The sequence below is a fragment of the Mustela nivalis genome (assembly GCF_964662115.1).
Source record: "Mustela nivalis genome assembly, chromosome: 1".
Lineage (NCBI taxonomy): Eukaryota > Metazoa > Chordata > Mammalia > Carnivora > Mustelidae > Mustela > Mustela nivalis.
This window is the reverse complement of record NC_139020.1, coordinates 97,991,032-98,018,221: the sequence shown is the minus strand read 5'-3', so window position 1 is coordinate 98,018,221 and position 27,190 is coordinate 97,991,032.

Sequence of the window (27,190 nt, the reverse complement as noted above, 5' to 3'; positions counted from 1 at the left end):
GCCACAATTTTGTATTTGTACATCATCCTTCACATGGAGATAAATATTATTTGACTATTTTGCACATTTTTATCCTAATATCTTTACTTCCCCATGGGTCCAGCCATGGTGGTGGTGTGCCTAACTTGTAGCTTATTAACTCTTGAACGATGCCCTTCCTCAAATGTACGAAAACATTAGAATGGAATTTCCTCTGTTACTAAGTGTGTTTAAGTCTTGATCCCTTGAGCAAAGGCCTGTATCTTATTTGTTGTCTTTAATATTGAAGAGTTTTGGCAACTTTTAAATTCCCTTGTTACCAATTTCTTCTCAGTAGCAACTGAAATGCCCTGGAAGTAAGTTGGTCATTGGGGGACAGTTCAGAGAAATGAGTATAATTTCTGCACTACCAAGAGACCAATAGTAAATATATGTATTAAGCATTATAATGTATTCAATGAAATATCCAGGAAATTTTCAGGGCTAAAATAACATATTTTTCTTATATTCCACTTCAGGGTTTAAAAGTTTTACATGACTAAAAATACAAATCACTGTACCAGTTTTGGCAGATTTATCTCCAGCCGTTGTTTATATAAGAAACATGTATCCAACTGAGTTTCACAAATAGACTTGAAGTAATTTAGTTTAGAGCACAACATTCCATTTAACCAAGAGGCTGCTGTGAAGGGAAGATGTTACCAGTTTCCAAGTGTTCTCCTGCTGACATTTATGCTCTTATAGCTGCGAGCTCACTAATGCCTTCACAGCCCAGCTGTAGACATGAGAACTGACTTCCCAAATGAGCTTGATTATTCAAGTAGAATTATGTGTTCAACTATAATTCCTTTCATTGTGTGATCTTTTAAAAAGTGTGACCTATAAAGGAATGGAGGGGCATATTACTTGAAAAAAAAAATTGTATCAGAGGGACTGAAAGAGTAGGACATATATATTAGAATAAACCAGAACCTTATTCAAGGTTTTGTTTTCAACTAATATGCTTTATGCATTTCCCGGTAAATGACATGATCAAAAGAAACTCAGAGATGTTTGCATCTTTAGCAACTCAGTCTGTGTAGTGTCCTTGGGAAGTTTTTTTTTTTTTTAAATAGAATTATTTTGGGGATGTCAGTTATATTGATGAGTTCTATTGAACTCAGTTTTTTTTTAATAGAATTATTTTTGAGATGTCAGTTATATTGATGAGTTCTACTGAACTCATCACCTTTATGAAAAAGTTAAAGACTTTTCTTGTCTCGAAAGGTGGTATATTTCATCCTGGTTTGGAGTTGTTATTTATTTATTTATTTATTTAAGATTTTATTTATTTATTTGACAGACAGAAATCACAAGTAGAGAGAGAGGGGGAAGCAGGCTCCCTGCCAAGCAGAGAGTCCGATGTGGTGCTCAATGCCAGCAGCGTGGGATCATCACCAGAGCTGAAGGCAGAGGCTTAACCCACTGAGCCACCTAGGCACCCCTGGAGTTATTATTTGGAATGTCTCTTATGTTGGTAGCTAAGATGGACCAAGGTAATCTGGCATTTGCTTTTGTCTTTTATGTGGGAGGCAAAAACGTTCTCAGAATATGAGCTCAGAGATGCACCAAAACCAATTTCCAGGTATTCATAACTGATCATATATTTAAATTAAGTTGGTTTATCCTCCCCAGCCCCATCTTCAACAAATGTTTAAGAGAGAAGGTGATATATAATGCTTATTGGTGAAGTGAATGTTACCTGAACATTTGTGCATTTTGAAAAGCATTTAATGGAACTTGGTAATGTTGAAGGATTTGCCCTAGCAGATATCAAGGTTTATTATAAAGCTTTGGTGATTAAAACAGGGTGTGGCAGACATTTAAATAACTATGCAAATAGAAGAGAATAAATAATGTGGAAACACATGCAAATGGGGAAATCTATAAAGCAGATATGTATGGTTTTGCTAATCAAAGTGGGAGAGAAGATGGAATATTAAAAAATTATGTAGGATAATTATTCATGTGAAAAAGTCAACTTCCATATCTGTGTTGTACTAAAACAGTTTTTTTGTATCTGGTAGATTGAATAATAAAATAATATGAATATTTGATATGAATAATATGAATAATAAAATATTTAAAAGAAAATATAGAATGCCTTTATGACTTTGGGATAAGAAAGGATTACAGAAGAAAATAAAAAAGTACAAACTATAAGGGAATTGAATGATAAATTTAACTCCATTAAAATGAAGAATTTCTCTTCATCATAAGAACATTATAAAGAAAGTTAACAACCCAGCAACAGGGAGAAAATATTTGCAAGGTGAAAATTAAAAAGGATTTTGTATATACAAAATATACATTTTGATATATACAAAGTATCCTTCAATTCAGTCATAAAGAAACAGCACAATAGAGAAATAGGATAAAGATATGAAGAGGCATTTCATAAAATACACCAAAAGAATGTACAATCTTATTAGTAATCGGGGAATTGTAAATTAAAAATACAATGTGATAAGCCTTATATATATTGAAGTTTTTAAAAATGAATATGTGGTTGCTGGGTCACCTGAGTGTCCAGTCAGTTAAGCATCTGACTCTTGATTTTGGCTCATGTCATGAACTCAGGGTTGTGGGATACAGCCCCATGTTGGGCTCTGTGCTCAGCATGGAGTCTACTCCAGATTGTCTTCCTCTCCCACTGCCCCTTCCCCTGCTCACTCTCTCTCCCTTTCTCTCAAATAAATAGCTAAAATCTTAAAACCAAACCAAACCAACCAAACCCCTGAATAAGTGGTTGCTATTGTGGACACTAAAGTAGAAATATATTAAAAACATAGTTAAATTAGTAATAGCTTTTTTTTTTAATTTTAATTTTAATTTTTTTTATAAACATGTATTTTTATCCCCAGGGGTACAGGTCTGTGAATCGCCAGGTTTACACACTTCACAGCACTCACCAAAGCACATACCCTCCCCAATGACCATAACCCCACCCCCCCCTTCTCCCAACCCCCCTCCCCCCAGCAACCCTCAGTTTGTTTTGTGAGATTAAGAGTCACTTATGGTTTGTCTCCCTCCAAATCCCATCTTGTTTCATTGATTCTTCTCCTACCCACTTAAGCCCCCATGTTGCATCACCACTTCCTCACATCAGGGAGATCATACGATAGTTGTCTTTCTCTGCTTGACTTATTTCGCTAAGCATGATACGCTCTAGTTCCATCCATGTTGTCGCAAATGGCAAGATTTCATTTCTTTTGATGGCTGCATAGTATTCCATTGTGTATATATACCACATCTTCTTGATCCATTCATCTGTTGATGGACATCTAGGTTCTTTCCATAGTTTGGCTATTGTGGACATTGCTGCTATAAACATTCAGGTGCACATGCCCCTTTGGATCACTACGTTTGTATCTTTAGGGTAAATACCCAGTATTGCAATTGCTGGGTCATAGGGCAGTTCTATTTTCGACTTTTTGAGGAACCTCCATGCTGTTTTCCAGAGTGGTTGCACCAGCTTGCATTCCCACCAACAGTGTAGGAGGGTTCCCCTTTCTCCGCATCCTTGCCACCATCTGTCATTTCCTGACTTGTTGATTTTAGCCATTCTGAATGTTGTGAGGTGATATCTCATTGTGGTTTTGATTTGTATTTCCCTGATGCTGAGTGATGTGGAGCACTTTTTCATGTGTCTGTTGGCCATCTGGATGTCTTCTTTGCAGAAATGTCTGTTCATGTCCTCTGCCCATTTCTTGATTGGATTATTTGTTCTTAGGGTGTTGAGTTTGCTAAGTTCTTTATAGATTTTGGACACTAGTCCTTGATCTGATATGTCGTTTGCAAATATCTTCTCCCATTCTGTCAGTTGTCTTTTGATTTTGTTAACTGTTTCCTTTGCTGTGCAAAAGCTTTTGATCTTGATGAAATCCCAATAGTTCATTTTTGCCCTTGCTTCCCTTGCCTTTGGTGATGTTCCTAGGAAGATGTTGCTGCGGCTGAGGTCGAAGAGGTTGCTGCCTGTGTTCTCCTCAAGGATTTTGATGGATTCCTTTCTCACATTGAGGTCCTTCATCCATTTTGAGTCTATTTTTGTGTGTGGTGTAAGGAAATGGTCCAATTTCATTTTTCTGCATGTGGCTGTCCAATTTTCCCAACACCATTTATTGAAGAGGCTGTCTTTTTTCCATTGGACATTCTTTCCTGCTTTGTCAAAGATTAGTTGACCATAGAGTTGAGGGTCTATTTCTGGGCTCTCTATTCTGTTCCATTAATCTATGTGTCTGTTTTTGTGCCAGTACCATGCTGTCTTGATGATGACAGCTTTGTAATAGAGCTTGAAGTCCGGGATTGTGATGCCACCAACGTTGGCTTTCTTTTTCAATATCCCTTTGGCTATTCGAGGTCTTTTCTGGTTCCATATAAATTTTAGAATTATTTGTTCCATTTCTTTGAAAAAGATGGATGGTACTTTGATAGGAATTGCATTAAATGTGTAGATTGCTTTAGGTAGCATAGACATTTTCACAATATTTATTCTTCCAATCCAGGAGCATGGAACATTTTTCCATTTCTTTGTGTCTTCCTCATTTCTTTTATGAGTACTTTATAGTTTTCTGAGTATAGATTCTGTGCCTCTTTGGTTAGGTTTATTCCTAGGTATCTTACGGTTTGGGGTGCAATTGTAAATGGGATGGACTCCTTAATTTCTCTTTCTTCTGTCTTGCTGTTGGTGTAAAGAAATGCAACTGATTTCTGTGCATTGATTTTATATCCTGACACTTGACTGAATTCCTGTACAAGTTCTAGCAGTTTTGGAGTAGAGTCTTTTGGGTTTTCCACATATAGTATCATATCATCTGTGAAGAGTGATAATTTGACTTCTTTGCTGATTTGGATGCCTTTAATTTCCTTTTGTTGTCTGATTGCTGAGGCTAGGACCTCTAGTACTATGTTGAATAGGAGTGGTGATAATGGACATCCCTGCTGTGTTCCTGACCTTAGAGGAAAAACTTTCAGTTTTTCTCCATTGAGAATGATATTTGCGGTGGGTTTTACATAGATGGCTTTGATGATATTGAGGTATGTGCCCTCTATCCCTACACTTTGAAGAGTTTTGATCAGGAAAGGATGCTGTACTTTGTCAAATGCTTTTTCAGCATCTATCATAAGGTTCTTGTTCTTTCTTTTATTAATGTGTTGTATCACATTGACTGATTTGCGGATGTTGAACCAACCTTGCAGCCCTGGAATAAATCCCACTTGGTCGTGGTGAATAATCCTTTTAATGTACTGTTGAATCCTATTGGCTAGTATTTTGGTGAGAATTTTCGCATCTGTGTTCATCAAGGATATTGGTCTATAGCTCTCATTTTGATGGGATCCTTGTCTGGTTTTGGGATCAAGGTGATGCTGGCCTCATAAAATGAGTTTGGAAGTTTTCCTTCCATTTCTATTTTTTGGAACAGTTTCAGGAGAATAGGATTAGTTCTTCTTTAAATGTTTGGTAGAATTCCCCCGGGAAGCCGTCTGGCCCTGGGCTTTTGTTTGTTTGGAGATTTTTAACGACTGTTTCAACCTCCTTACTGGTTATCGGTCTGTTCAGGCTTTCTACTTCTTCCTGGTTCAGTTGTGGTAGTTTATATGTTTCTAGGAATGCATCCATTTCTTCCAGATTGTCAAATTTGTTGGTGTAGAGTTGCTCATAGTATATTTTTATAATAGTTTTATTTCTTTGGTGTTAGTTGTGATCTCTCCTCTTTCATTCATGATTTTATTTATTTGGGTCCTTTTCTCTTTTCTTTTTGATAAGTCTGGCCAGGGGTTTATCAATTTTATTAATTCTTTCAAAGAACCAGCTCCTACTTTTGTTGATTTGCTCTATTGTCTTTTTGGTTTCTATTTCATTGATTTCTGCTCTGATCTTTATGATTTCTCTTCTCCTGCTGGGCTTAGGTTTTCTTTCTTGTTCTTTCTCCAGCTCCTTTAGGTGTAGGGTTAGGTTGTGTACCTGAGACCTTTCTTGTTTCTTGAGGAAGTCTTGTACCGCTATATATTTTCCTCTCAGGACTGCCTTTGTTGTGTCCCACAGATTTTGAACTGTTGTATTTTCATTATCATTTGTTTCCATGATTTTTTTCAATTCTTCTTTAATTTCCCGGTTGACCCATTCATTCTTTTGAAGGATGCTGTTTAGTCTCCATGTATTTGGGTTCTTTCCAAACTTCCTTTTGTGGTTGAGTTCTAGCTTCAGAGCATTGTGGCCTGAAAATATGCAGGGAATGATCCCAATCTTTTGATACCGGTTGAGTCCTGATTTAGGACCGAGGATGTGATCTATTCTGGAGAATGTTCCATGTGCACTAGATAAGAATGTGTATTCTGTTGCTTTGGGATGAATAGTTTTGAATATATCTGTGATGTCCATCTGGTCCAGTGTGTCATTGAAGGCCTTTATTTCCTTGCTGATCTTTTGCTTGGATGATCTGTCCATTTCAGTGAGGGGAGTGTTAAAGTCCCCTACTATTATTGTATTATTGTTGATGTGTTTCTTTGATTTTGTTATTAATTGGTTTATATAGTTGGCTGCTCCCACGTTGGGGGCATAGATATTTAAAATTGTTAAATCTTCTTGTTGGACAGACCCTTTGAGTATGATATAGTGTCCTTCCTCATCTCTTATTATAGTCTTTGGCTTAAAATCTAATTGATCTGATATAAGGATTGCCACTCCTGCTTTCTTCTGATGTCCATTAGCATGGTAAATTCTTTTCCGCCCCCTCACTTTAAATCTGGAGGTGTCTTTGGGCTTAAAATGAGTTTCTTGGAGGCAACATATAGATGGGTTTTGTTTTTTATCCATTCTGATACCCTGTGTCTTTTGATTGGGGTATTTAGCCCATTCACATTCAGGGTAACTATTGAGAGATATGAATTTAGTGCCATTGTATTGCCTGTAAGGTGACTGTTACTGTATATTGTCTCTGTACCTTACTGATCTACCACTTGTAGGCTCTCTCTTTGCTTAGAGGACCCCTTTCAATATTTCCTGTAGAGCTGGTTTGGTGTTTGCAAATTCTTTCAGTTTTTGTTTGTCCTGGAAGCTTTTAATCTCTCCTTCTATTTTCAATGATAGCCTAGCTGGATATAGTATTCTTGGCTGCATGTTTTTCTCGTTTAGTGCTCTGAAAATATCATGCCAGCTCTTTCTGGCCTGCCAGGTCTCTGTGGATAAGTCAGCTGCCAATCTAATATTTTTACCATTGTATGTTACAGACTTCTTTTCCCAGGCTGCTTTCAGGATTTTCTCTTTGTCACTAAGACTTGTAAATTTTACTATAAGGTGATGGGGTGTGGGCCTATTCTTATTGATTTTGAGGGGCGTTCTCTGAACCTCCTGAATTTTGATGCTCGTTCCCTTTGCCATATTGGGGAAATTCTCCCCAATAATTCTCTCCAGTATACCTTCTGCTCCCCTCTCTCTTTCTTCTTCTTCTGGAATTCCAATTATTCTAATGTTGTTTCGTCTTATGGTGTCACTTATCTCTCGAATTCTCCCCTCGTGGTCCAGTAGCTGTTTGTCCCTCTTTTGCTCAGCTTCTTTATTCTCTGTCATTTGGTCTTCTATATCACTAATTCTTTCTTCTGCCTCTTCTGCCTCATTTATCCTCCATTTTTGATTGCACCTCATTAATTGCTTTTTTGATTTCAATTTGGTTAGATTTTATTTCTTTTATTTCTCCAGAAAGGGCTTTTATATCTGCCAAGAGGGTTTCTCTAATATCTTCCATGCCTTTTTCGAGCCCAGCTAGAACCTTGAGAATTGTTATTCTGAACTTTAGATCTGACATATTACCAATGTCTGTATTGATTAGGTCCCTAGCCTTTGGTACTGCCTCTTGTTCTTTTTTTTTGTGTTGAATTTTTCCATCTTGTCATTTTGTCTAGATAAGATTATCTGAAAGAGCAAGTAAAATACTAAAAGTGTGGAAACAACCCCAAGAAAATATGCTTTAACGAAATCAGAAGAGATCCCAAATCGTGAGGGGGGAGAAAGGGGATAAAAAGAGGTTCAAAAAGAAAGAAAGAAAAAAAAAGAAAAAAGAAAAAAAAAAGAAAAAAGAAAAACTGGAAGAGGCAAGGAAGAGATTCTCCCCTAGAGCCTCCAGAGGGAATGTGGCCAAGTATGTGGTTATATGGCAGCTCTAAGAAACCAACATACTTGGCTTAAGACAAATTGTGTGGTTGCTCTACTTACAAAGGAGTAGTACCAGAACTTGGGAAGTTACCTGATCTGATGCGGTACTGTTTCTGTCTCCTTTTGTAGGTTGGCGGTTACCCCTCTCTTTCTCTCTGCTTCATTCTTCTCTCTTGGCATAATAGACTTTATGTAACTTGCCAGACCTTCCTGACACGATTCCCTAGCTCCAAATATACACGAATCTGGAAAGCCTACTCTCTGAGTCTAACTGACCCATTTTCTCACCATACAAATTTTGATTCCCTAGAGAAGAAAATGACATTGACTCACATCTGTCTCCAGACTAGTTCCTTATGTGTTAGCTGTTTATTTATCTAATAAGCTGTGAAGAGTAGGTGGGGAGAACACATACTAAAAATGTGCTTGAGAGGCCTGTTTCTTTGGAGATGTGTATGTGTGGTGGGTAATTCAAGACAAGGGAGCCTGGACAAAAAAAAAAAAAAAAGAACTCCACCAAAAGTGTCCATTTGTTAAAAAATTAACTCAATAAATATTAAGTTTCCAGTACTCATAAATATTTATTACTACTGGTCTAGAACTTTTTAGACAAAAAAAAAAAAGTCTTCAATTTGAAATTCCTTGCTGTTACTTTTCCATACATATTTCATGTCTAAAGTTTTCTGGGTTGAAGTTTAGACAATGCTAATTTTCTTGATGTCTTCTTTGAATGTCAATCATATAATCTTCCTCTTAAAAAATAAAAAATAATGGGGTGCTGGGTGGCTTAGGCATTAAGTGTCTGCCTGTGGCTTAGGTCATGATCCCAGCATCCTGGGATTGAGCCCCGCATAGGGCTCCCTGCTCTTTTTCCTCCCTTCACTTTTTTCTTTGCTTTCACCAGTTTATGCTTTCCAAATAAAATGTTAACGTAGTAATTCTTACCTCACAGGACCCAGAAATTTTAGAGGACACCGAATACCCAATACCTTGCTTGTGACTGAAGAGAATTCTGTCTTTTGAATTTCAGTTAGTTTCTTTATGTATATCTTTCTGATATACATAAGAATCCAATAGCAGATTTTCATGCTATTAGTGACCAGGAAAATCAAAGACATAATCTAAATCTCCTAGGTGTGCTTAATTGGATCCTACACCATCTGCTATCAGGTCATCAGACCAAAGAAAGAAAGAAAACAACAGTAATAACAGCAAAAAAAAAAAAAAAAAAAAAAAAAAAAAAAAGCTAGCCTAGATTAGTAGAGGCTAGAATTTTAATAGATAAGAGGTTCATGAGCCAAGAAAAAATACACCCCAAAAGGTGTCTAGAGTTATTTATGAAAATAGGATTAACTAACTATATTTCCATACTCTACTGCTCTTTCTACAACCTCAACAATTATATTACTTTCTTCTTAACCTTTTGTTTTCTTGACAATGTTCTGATTAAATAGATTTTACAGAAGTATTGTCTCTTTTTCTAAAGATAAACAAAGCACAAGAGGGAACAAATAATGGTTTTATATATATAGAGAGAGAGAGAGAAAGAGAGAGAGAGATAAAGCAGTCAGTGTGAAGGTGAGTGGTACACATAAATAAACATTTAATAATTCCTTGCTAACAAATTTTCTTATATACAGTGACACTTATCACATTCTCCTCAAGTTTGTAAAAATCATCTAAAGCTAATTCAGCAGCAAGCAAAGCTGAAATCTGTCCTCAAACTCTAGCTTTTCCTGCCCTAGAAGATCAATATCAATGATTTCCTGTAGGAATAAGTGTATAACCCAATAAAATCTACAAGAGTTTCAAACACAGAAAACTAGTAATGTTCAAGGAAGACAAATTCTGGGTAGACTGTCTGGCAACTCACAGATAATAATTTAGTGTTTGGGAATCAACCATTCAAAACATTACACTTCCTTAGCATCACACTAATATTGTAGGTGGTAAGTCCTTAACTGGGCAAAACAAACCCTACAGATTAGTCACCATTTCATTATCAGGCCAAAAAAACAGAGTTCTCAGAACAGAAGTATTAGCATAAACTTTATTCCCTGGGCTTCAGTTGACAAAGAATTAATGTTATAAAACTCACTAATTCTCTCCTAGTAATTAATATAAGAAAAAGACTGGAAATCAGTGAAGAAATATAAAGTTTGGACAATTCTATCAGTGAGCATGACCTATCTGACACTTACAGAGGTCTACATCCCACGACAGAAAAATATACCTTTTTCAAAAATGTACATGGAGCTTGTTTGGAGGTTCTAGCAGGGGAGCGCAGCTACTCGTATATCCTTGACCGAAGAATGGTCCTCTCCTCTATCAGGGGAAGGTCGTCCTCTTCGACCAAGCGCTCAGCTTCGGGAGGGATGCACATGGAGTGGTGAGGGAGGAAGGGGACACCTACCTAGCCAGCCAGATCAGCCGAATTAACCCTGGCGATCAATGGGGTGACAGATGTCCCTCCTACACTGTTGGTGGGAATGCAAGCTGGTGCAACCACTCTGGAAAACAGCATGGAGGTTCCTCAAAAAGTCGAAAATAGAACTGCCCTATGACCCAGCAATTGCAATACTGGGTATTTACCCTAAAGATACAAACGTAGTGATCCAAAGGGGCATGTGCACCTGAATGTTTATAGCAGCAATGTCCACAATAGCCAAACTATGGAAAGAACCTAGATGTCCATCAACAGATGAATGGATCAAGAAGATGTGGTATATATACACAATGGAATACTATGCAGCCATCAAAAGAAATGAAATCTTGCCATTTGCGACAACATGGATGGAACTAGAGCGTATCATGCTTAGCGAAATAAGTCAAGCAGAGAAAGACAACTATCGTATGATCTCCCTGATGTGAGGAAGTGGTGATGCAACATGGGGGCTTAAGTGGGTAGGAGAAGAATCAATGAAACAAGATGGGATTTGGAGGGAGACAAACCATAAGTGACTCTTAATCTCACAAAACAAACTGAGGGTTGCTGGGGGGAGGGGGGTTGGGGGAAGGGGGGGTGGGGTTATGGTCATTGGGGAGGGTATGTGCTTTGGTGAGTGCTGTGAAGTGTGTAAACCTGGCGATTCACAGACCTGTACCCCTGGGGATAAAAATATATGTTTATAAAAAATAAAAAATTAAAAAAAAAGTGTACATGGACATTCAGTAAAATATATGATATGCTGGGATATTAAAACAAGTCTCAATTTTAAAAGATTTAAATCATGCAAATTATGTTCTCTGGTTTCAATGGAAGTTAGAAGGAATGACAATAATACATATGTAAAATCCCATATGTTTGGAAGTTAAATATTACATTTCTGAATAACCCATGGTCAAGGTAAAAAATAATAAGAAAAATGTGGAAATATTTTGAACTGAATAAATATGAAAATATGGTAAAATCTATGTAATGCATTTAGAGTAGTGGTTAAAGTGGTGCTAGCTAGGAAAGTGACTGATTATACATTAAACAATCATTGTAATTCACCGTATTAACAGATTAAGGAGAAAATCAGTATAATCAACTCAATAGATGCAGAAAAAAGACATCTGACAAAATTAGAAGCAGTTCCTGATAAACACTTAGAGCAAATGAAGAATTAAAGAGAATTTTCTCAACTCTATAAAGATTGATATCTTACTTAATGATGAAAGGCCAAGTGCTTTCCTCCAATGATTAAGAAAAGAAGCAAGAATGTTTGGTCTTAACATTTCTATTCAGCATTCTACTAGAAGTCTTAGAGCAATAAAGTAAGACAAAGAAACAAAATGCATTCAGATTGGAAAAGAAGTAAATTTGCCTTTATTGAAGGATGACATATTATAGACATAGAAAGTCCTAAATGATTTACAGAAACAAAAGCAAGGTCACAGGATAAAAAGTCCGTATACTAAGGAAAATGTATTCTTATACACTGATCATGATCTATTTGAAAATCAAAACAAATAAAAACCCATCTGTAATAGCCTCCAAAAACATAAAATTACTAGGGAAAATTTAACAAATATGTAAGAGACCCCACTGAAAACCACCCAATATTGTTGTAATAGTGTAAAGAAAATATAAATAAATGGAGGTTTATATCATGTTCATGAGTCAATATATTTTTTAATTTAAAAAATTATTTTTTTCATGTTCCTTTTTCAAGGGACAAGGAACAAGCAGGGAGGAGAGTCAGAGAGAGAGAGGGAGAGAAGCTAACTTGCTGCTGGGCAGGTAGCCTGATACGGGGCTTGATCCCAGGACCCTGAGATCATGACCTAGATCACGACCTGAGCTGATGGCAGGCGCTTAACTGACTGAGCCACCCAGGCACCTCCTCATGTCTCAAAGTTGTAAGATGTCAATTCTCCCTAAGTTGATCTATAGATTCAGTGTAATTCTCACTAGTACCCCTAGAAAGTTTGTTTTTATAATTGGACAAGCTGATTCTAAGATTAATTTAATTCAAGGGATTCATATTAGCAAAACAATTCTAAAAAAAAAAAGTTGTAGATTGTAGTCTACCTGATTTCAAGGATTTCTGTAACTACAATAATCACTGCCAAGTAGTATTGTCATATGGCAAAATACACAGATTAGTGGGACAGAATAGAGCATTAAGAAATAAACCATAAATATATGGCCAATTAATTTTCAGTAAAGCTTTTAAAGCAATACAAGGAGAAAAGAAAGTATTTTCTTTTTTTTTTTTTTTAAGATTTTATATATTTATTTGACAGAAAAAGACTGAGAGGGAAAAGCACAAGCACAGGGAGCAGAGGAAGCAGCAGGCAGAGGGAGAGGGAGAAGCAGTCTCCCTGCTGAGCAACGAGCTCAATGTGGAGCTTCATCCCAGGGCCCTGGGATCATGACCTGAGAGGAAGGCAGATGCTTAACTGACTGAGCCACCCAAATGCTTCAGACAGGAAAGGATTTTTAATAAATGTTGCTGGAACAATGGGATATCAATATACAAGAATTAAACTGAATTCTTAACTTGCATTGTATACAAAATTAAGTTGAGATGAATTATAGAAATAACTGTAAATCTCAAACTTCACGACTTCTAAGAGAAATCTTTCTGATCTTGGAGGAGTTTATTTCTTAACTAAAACCCAAAGTCATATAAACCATAAAAAATTGTCAAATTCAAATTCATCAAAACTTAAAATTTCTGTAAGGACAAGATAGTAAATATTTTAGGTTTTTGAGCCACATGGTCTCTGTTTGCAGCCACTGAACTCTGCCTTTGTAATGCAATGGAAGCCATAGGTAATATGTTATGAATGGGCGTGGTCGTATTCCAATAAAACTTTATTTACAAAAGCAGGGAGTGGGCAGGGTTTGACATGTAGTCTGTAGTGGCTGACACTTGTTCTAGTTTGACATAAGCTCTATCTTGAGGCTCAATGAGGTGAATGATTTAATGGTAAACTGACTTAATGGCAGAAGCAGGACCCAGTCCCAATTTTTTCCAGTTTACCATGTTACCCCTTTTTATTAATAAATTTGAATACAAGATTCTCTTGTGTTTAACTGTGCAGTTATGGTACCGTAGATACTCAAGAATTGACTCCTGGAGTTCCTTTTTCTTAGATTTAATACTTTGATTAATGCCTTTCTCCTATTAGAAGAATGAAGGAATTAAAACTAAGTAAACTTGTGTTCATTTCCCCGTTATATTATTTGAAAGTTTATCCTCACTACAACATCATTCACAAGAAGATATGAAAAGTGATTTTATATTCATGTGACATTTTATTTAAATCTGTCAACAAACAGAATCATGGCAATTATCCATTCATATTTTGACATGATTACTGCTGAGAAAATCACCCATCTAAGTTATTACATGAAAGGGAACATGACAGGCATGCATCAAAAGATCTTTTGTGTAAAGTGAAGATTTCAAAGAGAACAACAGAAATAGAGAACCAGTATGGTTTCGCTTTGTATTGCTTGAAAAGCTATGATGTTCAAATGAAGCAGAAATGCAGGGTGAACCACTCCACTATCGTTTTAGGAAGTCAAACTGACAATTCTTAAAATATAAGGGAAAGTATTTTTTTTTTTAAGGGAAAATTCTTGAAATAAAAATCTAGCAGATAGTATTCAAGGTATTTTCCTTACACTTTCTCATTTTACCTGCAGAATATCATGTGCATGTTAGGCTAATTGTCCTCATTATATGGATGGAGAAACATACTGCAGGAGGTGTAGAAACTTTGTAGAGCTGAGTGAAGCTGGGAAAACGTGGGGATCTATCAACTCAAACTGAGGTCTGTTACATGATAAAATCTGTGCTTTGAAGTTTGTGCATCTGGGAAAGAAAACGAAAAAAAACCAAAAAACAAAAATAAAAACAAAACAGCACACAAAAAAACCCAACAAAAAACCGGTAAAGTCTTAGAGAGATCCATTTAGTAAGTATGGTCACAACATCAAACAATGAATCTAGACTATGTAATTATACTGAGACACTTGTAATGCTTTTAATTTCATATTGTAGAGAATTACGGAGAGATTGTACTTCATGAATTCTTTTATGTCTGTATTCAAGGAAAAGGAAGAAAAAGTAATTAAGATACTGAGTGTAATTCTAAGACATGTGCACTGAACCATTCTTTATTTGGCTAAAACATAGACCCAGACTATCATTAAGACCCTGAAAAGGTAGAGAAAAATCGTTTGAAGTAACCTGTCTCCCCTATTAGTTTTCCTTACTTTAACTTAGAGTAGCTAGCCTTGTAGCCTTAGTAACAATTAAATTATTCCACTGGAGGCATATGGATTTCTAAGAGAGATTTGGTGGCTTTTATTATGAAGTTGGAAAAGCTTGTGAGATCTCTGCTGGGGCCCAGAATTATGTGATGATTAGTATGAGGCTGACCCTGACTTAAAGTCCCCATTGAAGTCTCCGTGAAAAGTAGCTTACTTTTTAGACCTCAACACATCTTTGGGACTTTTATGAGATGATATAACTCAAATTTAAAAAATAAAACAACTTTTCCATTTTGTAAGTATGGTATGTAGGTTTGTCAATAAAGATGATCTCAAAATGGGGGACGCCTGGGTGGCTCAGTTGATTAAGCAGCTGCCTTTGGCTCAGGTCATGATCCCAGCATCCTGGGATCGAGTCCCACATCGGGGTCCTTCCTCCGCAGGGAGCCTGCTTCTCCCTCTGACTCTGCCTGCCACTCTGTCTGCCTGTGCTCGCTCTCTCTCTCTCTCTCTCTGACAAATAAATAAATAAAATCTTTAAAAAAAAAAAAGATGATCTCAAAATGGAATTTTTAATTATGCTTCTGCAGGAAGTTTTGGCAGTAAGTCTTTTTGCTGGGAAGTTTAGGGCAAGGAGAAGATGAAATTGATAATGTCTTGCGCCCAGCACTGGGTTTTCCCAGAAGAAATAATACAAAGTCATCAAACGAATGACAGTTTCTGAGGTCTGCACAGCCCACTCTTCCTGAGTCTTGACAGAAGGAGCCCTGCAGAGGCTCCATGGCCCAGGAATTCCCAAATTTCCACTCTAATTTCATTGCCTTTTTGAAAACTTTGGCAGCTGACCTTGCATCAGCTGACCTCTAAGGGCTGCCTTGGGGTACGTGGGAGGGTTACCTAGCAGGCAGTGGCAGAGGCTGGGGGACTTGGGGGGGCACTGGAGATCACAGGCTCCACTGGGGAAGGTAGAGAAGAAGGGCCCCATGCTGGCCTCTACCAAGGGCTACCGGGCCTTGGTTTATATTTTCAAAGAAGCAGCCTCCTAGAGATAGAAGGATACTCCTGGTGCTGGGGACTGTTTTACCCTGGACAGCTGTGTGGCCAGGCTTTTCACCTTCTTCTACCTACTTCCCCGCCCTGTGAAAAACCCCAGCTTGTGGAGGTGTCATGGAGATGAAGGCTGTTATCTGTAAGATATTTGGTCCAGTGCTCAGCACAGATTAGGCCCCAGTAACGGCTCTAATTATTTAACCAACTGAAATTCTTCTCATGCTTCTTTATTTTTTTTCCTTCTAGAAATTCAGTTTCCCCACTGTTTAACTAAGGGACACATGCCCTGCTGCTAGCACAGTGCTGGGAATGAGAAGATACAAAGGTGAATAAACCTCACCTCTCTGTTCAATTAGTGCACAGTCTAGTAGGGAAGGGGAAGATACATAGAACTCTAGGAAAGGAAAGCAAATATTAGAATGAGGGGAGCCTTTTGGTATTTGAAATGATTGAAGTCAATATGTAAACTTAGAGAAACAATATGTAACTGTTCCGATGTATTAGCTGGGCAGGAGTGTGTACTTTCCTACCTCATTAGAACATCCTCTTATAGTCTTTGGTTCTTTTATATTCCATCAACTAATTATGGTGGCAGCCCCATAAATCAGAGAAACAGCAACTAAGCTTGACACATCGTTTCACTTTTCATCACTCTTAATTCAATGCTTCTGTATATCTTAAATAAGGATAATCAGATCTGTGGATATTGACCTATTAAACTTTCTTGGAAAGAACATTATTTTTATTAAGAAAATCTTCATTTAATATGGTGAGTACTACGAGTCAAGGAACCAGATGAAATGTTCTTGGATTCACCAGGTATCATGGACATGTTAAATTAAAACAGGGCTCCAGGCTTAGTCAATACTTGTTTGTGTTGTTAGAAAAAATAAGGTGTATGATATTGATTTACCCTTTGATTAGAAGGGTTATGTAGGGCATTAATTTTCCTAAATTTATTTTCACTTGGAGACCACTAAGATGTCATAATTCAGAAGCCATGTGAATAAGTATCCTTGCTTTTTATCAGCACCCCCCCAGCCTCGCAAGATTCAGACCCTCAGATAGCAAAGAGCTATAACGATGCATAGGTTGGCACTATTGGTCATTGCCAATAAAAGAAGGTAGGTCTCACTTAATATGAATCCTCTGTAATTTTTGTTTGCTAGAGGCCAGTTCAGTCACATCTGAAGTTGATGTTCACATCAATCTGATGGAGATTTTAAAGCTGAGCAGATTATATTCATTGCATAAATCCATTTGGGAGTGTTGGAAGCAGGTATGTATGTATCTGCAAGGGTCTTCTTTGGCTCCCTTGGCTCTGCTCATTTGACTGCAGCAAGAGAACCACTTCTGTGTCTATGTTGGAGGGGCTTGGAGTGGCGGTATGGTGGGAAGGGGCAGTGATGGTGCCTGGACGGTGCCTGGAAGTGGCAGTTGCACAGCTTGTACGGGGGTCTTCCTTCTATCGTGTGTGTGTGTGTGTGTGTGTGTGTGTGTGTAGACTGTGGGTGACAGTGTGGCCCTCAGCGGTAAGGAAACAGTTTGGGAGTGCTTATCCTGGGCAATAGCACGTGACCAGCCTGTATTTAATGAATTCCTGCCCGTTGCCTGTGTCTGCACATACACATAAAACCATCGTGTCTGGAGACAGATTTAGATTTGGACTCTAGTTTTTCCACTTCAAATCTGTAATGTTTTGTGAGTAGAACAAAGTACTTTAGGGGTGCCAGTCACTAGGCATCAGGGACGGGTGTGTGTGGGAAATGACAAAAGTATTGTTTCTGTAGAGCTCAGGCTTTCAGAAGAACTAAATTATTAACATCCTACTTCCTGCACTGACAATGAAATAAGGTAACAGTGACTGTCTTACAAGGTTCTTGGGAAGACGAGATGAAGTAATACTGCAAAAGAACATGTGTAGAACCCAGCCTGTAGTAGATTGTCTGTGAATGTTAATTTTCAGGCCAGTCAGGGTTATAGGAATTCAGAGAAGGGTGTGACTCATGTGGCCTGGAAAGGCCAAGGGATGGTTAAAGATGAGAGAGGGCTTGCCTGGTCATTGGGAATAGATGCAGATGCTTGGAGTGGAGGGGACCAGCACAGAGAAAGGCCAGAGGGTGGGGTCAGCTGGAACATGTCCATAGGACAAAGAAGTGCCATACCAGGTGAGAGGAAGAAGGTTTGCTGGAGACACCGGTGGGTTGGGCATGGTTAGGCTGGATTTGAGAAGTCCCCAAGAGCTGGCCTAAGGATTCCAGACTTGTTTCATGGATATCCAAAAGCTATATGGTTTTCTGAGCAAAGGGCTAGCATGATGAAAGTAGCCTTATAAAAATTGGTTTGGTACCAGTGAACTCAGCAGATTAGTTCCGGGAGACTCTGGGACCAGGGCGGACAGATCAGATGCTGTAGCACACGGTGGAGGACCTTGAATTGAAAGAGCTATTTAGAACATCAAGTTTGATATTTTTGTCTTAATTTAATCTTCATTTTGAGCCATAAATCCAGCACTAATAAAGAGAATTGAACATTTTTGCTCTCTCGGGGCAGTATATGGAATCCCAGCGAATGGAATTTAGTTTCTACGGAACCGGCTGCCTAATACCTTTTGAGACTCCCCAGTCCTATTTCTGCTCCTCTCCACCTGATCTGACACAGTGACAACAACATTTTTTAAAGCTCCTTCTGCTGCCCAGGGAAGAGTGTAATTGACCTGGTTCTCAAAGGCGCTCCAGTATGAAAGGCCAGGGAGAACGAAGGTCGCCTAAATGTCCATCTTGGTAAACACAAAGAAAAAGTCTTCATCATTTAAATGTTCACTCCCCTGTCAGGGTGTAGGACTCTATGATTATCAGAACTGACTTGGATTATAAATTTGGAGAGTTCCCTTAAACTTTGTAGACTCACAGAATTTATAAGCTGGTAACTCTGATTTTTGTTGTTGTTGTTGTTGCTGTTGTTAAAAGTTAAGCTGATACTACTAATCCAAATGCCAGATCACAGACCCAGAGAGAGTGTTTGATCCTCAGGATAGTTAAGGTTAGGGAATTGTAAAGCCAGTTATAAATGTCCCCTAGACCTGGAACCTGGCCTGAGCCTTTGTCTTCACTGCTGCGGGACTACAAGAGGTTCCCTTGATCTGGTTCTGTGATTAGGGGCTTGGACAAAGTGGGAGTATAGGAAAGGCAAGCCGCTGAAGATTTTTTGTTTCAATAGGGAAGCAGTAGAGAAAGGCTATGTAGGATTGATCCTCAGAGGGAGATGCAGGGATGATGATGTCGGGGTGGCCCGCCTGGGTTCACAGTGTGTCTGTGAAGTGGGAATGCCCATATCTGGGACGTGGAGTGAGTGCTTGACCTGTTTTCAGACTTCCCTCTTTCCTTCAGCCCTCTCTTCGTCTTGCACAACTTGGTCCATTTTCTGGAACATCTTCTCTGGGTTCACCAACAGGCTAACCATCACTGATAACCAGGAGAACAGCAGACTTCCTGAACCATAGCTCCCTGGGTGTCTATGGAGCAAGCCATCTTTTAGTGACACCGATCAAACACTTTAATGAGCCCTTTACTAACCGTTTTAACCCTTCACCTTTCCATTTATAAAATAATACAGTTTTTAGTAGGAAAAATCCAAAAAATACTGGAAGGATATAAAGAAGAAACTAAAACCCACTGTAACTCTGATATCCATATGTAACTATATATATATGTATATATATATATAACATATATATTGTATATAAAAGACATATATAATTATTGCTGTATTGGAATACTTTCCAACATATTGTGTATTTGTTATTAAACTTTGTAAGTTCCACACCCTGTTTTTTTACTGCAGTTTTTATTGTGAGCAATGTTATGTGTAATTCCAACTTCTTTAGAAGCATGATCCTAGTGGCTATAGACTATTTTCTTGACATACCATAAATTTATGTAACTGTCACTGGCTTTAATCCATTATTTAATCTGTGTTCTTCTATGGAGTCAGGACTTCTTTACAGTGACTTAAATATAAATCCTGTGGGGGCACCTGGGTGGCTCAGTGGGTTAAGGCTCTGCCTTCGGCTCGGGTCATGATCCCAGGGTTCTGGGACCGAGCCCCACATCAGGCTCTCTGCTCAGCAGGGAGCCTGCTTCCTCCTCTCTCCCTCTCTGCCTGCCTCTCTGCCTACTTGTGATCTCTATCTGTCAAATAAATAAATAAAATCTTTAAAAATCCTGTTGATCTGTAGGAACATATGACCACTATGTCCAGTTAGGGTGACTAACACTCCCTTATTTGCTGAAGACATTTTGGCATTCTGTTTCATTGCAAAATATAACAGATACGGAATTGCCAGAAGAACCTCCTCTTGGAGATATGAGAACTGCCAAGGGTCAGATCTACTGCATGGAATACTTTGTTTCTTCTTAGAGTCCCTCTTTTCTTTTCTGATTTACTCTGGTCATTTGATTCCCTTATTAAAGATTCCCTCTTTTCTTTTTCTTTTCTGATTTACCCTGGTTATGGTTATTTTCTGACAACCATAATAAGGTTATCATGGGGCAGCCATTTTGGACAAAGCGACTTTATCTCTTGGCTGTATCCTTAGTTCCAGATTTGGGCATTTGATTAAACCTGGGCCAATTAGCATCTTCTTCTAATATTTTGGACTAAAATTGAGAAATATCTTCGATGACTTGTCTGATAACTGATGCTATGAGATGTGCTGTTTCAGAGCTGCTGGTGGCCAAGTTTACTACCATATAAACAGGAGAAGCAGAGAGTACAGTTGAGAGAAAATGTGAAAGTCCAGGTAAGGGAAGGAACAGTGAGATAGAGAGGAAACAGATATGTGAAAGAGAGCAACTATGAGATAAGAACGATGAGAAATGGTGAGAGAAATGCTAGCATTTAAAAAACTGATATGAGCTGTTCTACAGACCTCGGATCTCATGAGAATACTAAGAATTCTTATAAAAGCTCCCCCTCTTCTCCCTTTATTTGGTTCAAATTGGTTTCCTGTCACTTGAAATCAAAATCATTCTTACTCTTATCCTGACTGTGATTTTTTAATTTAATTTAATTTTTTTAATTATTATTTTTTTAATAATTTTTTATTTTTTATAAACGCTGCCCAGGCCCTAAGGTACTCTTTGTGCCTTCCCTTTTCCTTGGAAAAAAATTCTCATATAGGACCTTCCTAGGTTATTTTTTGGTCTGACTTTTAAGAACTTCTTAATTTCTTTGTCCTAGAGAAGCAGCACAGGAATAAATAAGACAGGAATGTAAGGGAAGTAAAACACGTCTTTAGAGGAGGAACGTGTGATCTGTGAAATTTTAAAGGTGTGAGGATGAACCTGCCCAATTTTTACAGACAAGAGAATGTGGTGTTTGCCATTTCAGCCCAGAACATTCCCCCAGAGCCTCTGAAGCACACTGGGGCCTCACAATAATGCCTCCTTTTGAGATGTGGTCTTATATTTTAATGAAGTCCTTTAAATATACTGCTTAGAGTCTAATAAACCAGACTCTTAGCAAATTCTGCTTAAAGAAGAGGGCTCTGAAGCTGTGAGCACCTACAATGTGCAAATCACCATCCTAGGTGAGCTTAAGGCTAAAAAGGGACTTAGAGCAAAAACATCTGGTGCTCAGTCAGGGTATATTCTGCTGCTAATATAGAAAAACAAAAGCTGAGAGATGCAGAGAACGGATATCCACAGTAGGTCTGTAGTAGAGTGAGTCCCCTGAAATGGGGCAGTTATGGATCCCCTCATGTATGAGGTGGGGCTTGAATCGGCCCATAAAGGAAAGGGTGGGCTTAGACACTAGAGAGAAGTATGCAGAGCTCTCCTAGGTGACAGAGGTTGCCATAAATGTGACTAGATCTTGGCTTTTAGGAATTATGTCAATCTCAAGTTGATTATTTATTGGTTTGGCCTGAGCAGAGCCACTGGTCACTTTTGTGGGGCCAACAAAACCAACTACAGATGAATTTATTTAATGATCTGTCTGAGTAGTCTAAGAGATTAGGGCAGGCTGGAGAAACCCACACAAACCTTTAGTTTTTATCTGCAAAGCTAATTAGGCTCTTCATAGTGAATTAAATTTTCCATTTCCCTATATATTCTATTTCATTTTGGAGAAATGAGACTATTTAAATGATGGCAATTTCAGTGTTGTGGCATAGTTTAGGACTAAAACTCACTGTGTTTCCATTCTTTGCTTTGCCTCTAAGAATAATATAAAAATTCAATTTAGTAAGACCTTAGTCAAGACAGATACTTGGCTTTGACTAAATGGTAGATTTGCATTGAAGATGACAGAAGAAAATAACATAGAGAAGGTTTGCTATTTTAATTGTAGATCTTTATGGGTACATGTAGCATAAATTCTTAGGTGATTACTGCTCTAGGATGAACTGTTACATAGTTTGAGGTGGAACTAGGCAGAAGAACTGTCAAATATTAGTTGACTGTTTATGATTGGTTTATTTCTGAATTCTTGATTATGTTCCATTGGTCTATATGTCTGTTTTTATGCCAGTACAATACTGTTTTGATTACAATAGTTTTTTTTTTTTAAAGATTTTATTTATTTATTTGACAGAGATCACAAGTAGGCAGAGAGGCAGCCGGGGGAGTGGGAGGGGTGGGGAGAAAGCAGGCTCTCTGATGAGCAGAGAGCCCGATGTAGGGCTCAATCCCAGGACCCTGGGATCATGACCTGAACCGAAGGTAGAGGCCTTAACCCATTGAGCCACTCAGGTACCCCCCTTACAATAGTTTTATAATAAGTTTTAAAATCAGGAAGCATATGTCTCCACCTTTTTTCTTCTTTCTCAGGGTTGCTTTGTCTACTTGTGATCTTTTGAGGTTTTATGTGAATTTTAGGATTGTTTTTCCATTTCTGTGTAAGATGCCATTGGAGATTTGATAGGAGTTGTACTGAATCTGTAGATGGCATTGGACAATATGGACATTTAACATTAATTTTTCCAATTCGCGAGCACAGAATATCTTTCCATTATTTGTGTCTTCTTCAATTTCATTTATCAATGTCTTATAATTTCAGTGTACAGATATCTCAGGGATTTTCCCCTTTTGCTGTCTTTTTTATGAATTGACAATATTCCATAGTGGTATGTTTTGATACCTTTTTAAAAATGTTCTGTGAATCCAATGTAGGTTTTTGCTTTGTGCTTACCATGAGTCTTAAAACACCTTATAAATACAACAGTGTATTTTAAACTTTACTTTTTTTATTTGTAGAATGAATTTAATAATGGCACCTATGATAGAAAGTTACTGTGTCAATTAAATAACTCAAAACGTTTAAGTGTCATGTAAAAGTGGCTTCTACATAGTGAATAGTTGGTGAATGGTAATTATTATTTTTATTAATACTTCATATAGAAAAGTGATCCTCCAGTCTTGTCTCTTTAACCAGTCTGTAAGTTTCCTGAGTTTGGGAATTGTGCCTTATTTAACTTAGTATCCTCTATAGATTCTGGCATAATAATCAGAACACATTTATTTGTAGAACATTTATATATATATTATATTATTTATATATATGAATGTATATTGGTATGTATAAGCATTATGTATTTTAAATTGTGCATGGTAAATTGAACATATACATTTGGAGATTTTTCATTTGCCTGAGAATTTGTTACTGAACATGAGCTCCTATGTTAAGGGAATGTGATAGGTGTGTTTCATTCCTGGGAATTCCTGTGTTTCATTCATGGTAAGTTGGCACCCCAACCTGAAGCTAATATCATAATGTTAGATTCCAGGGCTCTTTTATATCTATATTAGTGTTTTTGGAGAATAAAATAATTGGGGGAATAAGAGAATGCCTGTGTGGTCTGTACATGGTTCAGTAATGGTGCTCACAAATAGCATAAAGATTTTAGAAGTTTTAAACAAAGATGTATTTTATTATCTTTTCTGAATAATTGAGGATTTTCTAAGGAGAAGACATCAGTAGATAGTGATATGCTACTTTGGTGAATAAAATGAGAACTGAAGGTAACAGAGGTCACCTCTTATGTGTTTAAGACCAAGTGTAGTTGGGATTAATGATCCACATAAAGCAAAACCAAAATGAAATAACATAGGTTTGATAAAAATTATTGCTTGTATTTCTCAGGAATATTATGTATCCTTGCTCAACTTTGTGACTCTAGTTTTCCTTTGAGATAAAACATTCACTTTGATAAGAAATGCCTAGATTCGTCTCTATTCCACCAACTACATTTTGTCAATGTGAACTGGTTTACAAGCCATTGGACTTAGATCTTAGACAGTGGGGTCAAGAGTATATCATGGGTAAGAATGTATAGCAAATTGCATATTACAACTGAAGTATTTGTAAGGTAATGGAAGAAAATTATTGTACCCTCCCCTAATTCATTCTCCCCCTTCCTCCCTCCTTTTTTTTGGGGGGGGGGGTCCCTTTTCTCTCCTAGACTATTTTTTAACTAGACTATTTTTTATTTTTTCACTCCTTTTATTTGTACTGGGAATCTATTAAACTTCTGTAGCTGGAAGAGAACATGGAAACCATTGAGTTAATTTTCTTCAGATCAACAAAGAAACAGACCCAGAAAAGCAGAAACGCTTGTTCATGATCTTGCATTTAGCTGGTCTTAGAGTACAGCCGAGAGCTTTCATCTTTCCTCTCCAGTTTCTATTTTTATCTCTTACTTATTCATTTTGGTAGCCAAGTGGCTCAGAGAATCAATTAAACATTGCATCAACTTTCAAAGAACATTGCCAACTGCCTGGTGTACATTCTCTTCCTTGTTTCTGATCTTATGATGGATACCACTAAGGATCATGTGAATCTCCATGCTGGCATTTTCCCAGTTTTTCCCTTCCTTCGTCTCTGGCTTGTACTGTGTACTGTGGCCTTTGCAGAGTAACCCTCTTTGTCTGCTGGGCCTGTTTTGAGTGTCATTCAAGTCGTTAAGAACTTCCATGGTTACAGGAATGTGACAGTCTCTTAGTTACTTCTAGTTCAGTTGAGAGGAAGCAATAGTGAAAGCTGGGGTGAAAGCGTTCAAGTTTATCTTTAGATGTTCACTTGATTCTTGGTGCTACAGCATTCAGTTTCAAGTCCTCTGATGCCAAATGCTATTTCTGACCCTCCTGCTTCTTATGTAGACATCAAAAATGGTGATTTTGCAATGGCTTTAAGTCAACATATGGGTGATAGTGCTTTAGAAAAGGCACCATTAAATCAATAAATGATTTGATGATTTGTCTGTTGTCCGCTTGTACAAATCCGATCCTTGTAAATTTAAATGCTTTATTACAGTCTTAAAGGATGCTCAAAATATTGGAATTTCATTGTTGTTCCTCCAAATGTACTCTTCTTTGTGAAATTTCTCTGAATAAATGATGTCAGTATTGTTTCTTCCCTTCGTGAACCTCTTTAGAGCTCTTGTTTCTCTTTGTAAATCATCTCACGTTAACAAAATCACTTTGTGTGATCACATTCTTGCCTAAACTAGACTCATTTAAGGATGATATCTGACCCAGCATTGTATCCTCCAAGAAGCCGGCACAGTGCTTTGCACATAGTAGGGACTTGAAATATGTATAAAGGGTATGGATTTTAAAGGCCTCTTACTCAAGTTATCAAAATTCTTCCTTTTAAAATTTTCATATAATGAAGTTAATTTCTGTGTGAATGGCTATTTGGCTAGTGGTAGAAATTCAATCTTACCCAACTCAGAAGAATGTCAGTCCCTCCTGGGCTTTCTCAGTTGACTCCATTTCCTCCACTCATCCCCATCCTGAGAGGATGGAGACTTGAGGATATGACTGACATACTGCTACCCTGTGTCATCTGGTCTTCATTTATCATTACCTGTCCTTGCTGGCCTCTGCTGCTGATATATAGCCCTTGACTGCGTTTGTGTTCATCCTGGCTGGTAGCCCCTGAAGACCTAGGTCCCCAGCTGGCATGAAGCTCACATGGTTCACATTTACAGAGACAACAAAACAGTATGGAACTCCCATGTTTAACATATCCACTTGACTCTTGTAACATGGGGAACATCTTAGCTCCTTTTGGGGATGCTTGAGGTTCCCCATGAAGCCATTACAGCCTCACCTATCATGGAACTCCTTCCAGCTATCTGTACTCTTTTGTGCTATGCTGTGGTGCCATGGGAAATTAAATAGAACTTGGCGTCTTTTGGAATTTCAGAGTTCTTATTCTGTACCAGGCATGGTGTCATGAGGAATTCTGTGGAGCTTGAAGTCTTCTAGGAATTTTACTTTAATTTATATTTATTTATTTTATTTTATTTCTTTATCTGACAAAGAGAGAGAGAGCACAAGGAGGCCGAGAGGCAGGCAGAGAGAGATGGGGAAGCAGGCTCCCTGCTGAGCAGAGAGCCCAATGCGGAGCTTGATCTCACAGCCCTGAGATCATGGCCTGAGCCGAAGGCAGAGGCTCAACCCATTAAGCCATCCAGTCTCCCCCTTCTAGGAATTTTAGATCTATTCTGAGCCATGGTATTTTGAGGAGACACTGTAGGGCTTGAAGTCCTTTAGGAGTTTCAGGTTCATCAGTTTCAGGTTCAGTGTTGCTCTATTTACGATACTCCTGTCATACCATGTAGGTGATAGTTGTTCTTTTTGAGCCTTTCTAGTCCCATATGTCATACCTGAACATATTTTTTAAATCTACTGCATTGAGCTTTTTTCTATCCCAAACTAACTTACCACATCTACCCAGCTCTGTATTTTCACTCCATAGCACATGTTTGGCTGATGAAAGTAGGAGTGAGGTAGGGGATTGATTCCCTTCTCAGAGGGCTGTAGATGTCCAAATCTATTTGTAGAGGGTAAGCATAAGTTGCTTGCCGAGACAACTCTCTCCTTATCCACATTTACTACACAGTGTATTATGTGTTAAATTTTGATTATATTCTAACCATACTTATTGAGTTCCTATAGTAAATTAGCATTTCACTATTTGGAAAAAAATATTATTTATTCATTCTTTTTTTATTTTTTAAGATTTTATTTATTTAACAGAGAGAGATCACAAGTAGGCAGAGAGGCAGGCAGAGAAAGAGGGGTAAGCAGGCTCTCTGCTGAGCAGAGAGCCCGATGTGGGGTTCGATCCTGAGCCAAAGGCAGAGGCCTAACAAACTGAGCCACCCAGGTGCTCCTATTTATTCTTCTCTTATATTTATTTATTTATTTACTTTGTCATGTTAGTCATCATACAGTACATCATTGGTTTTT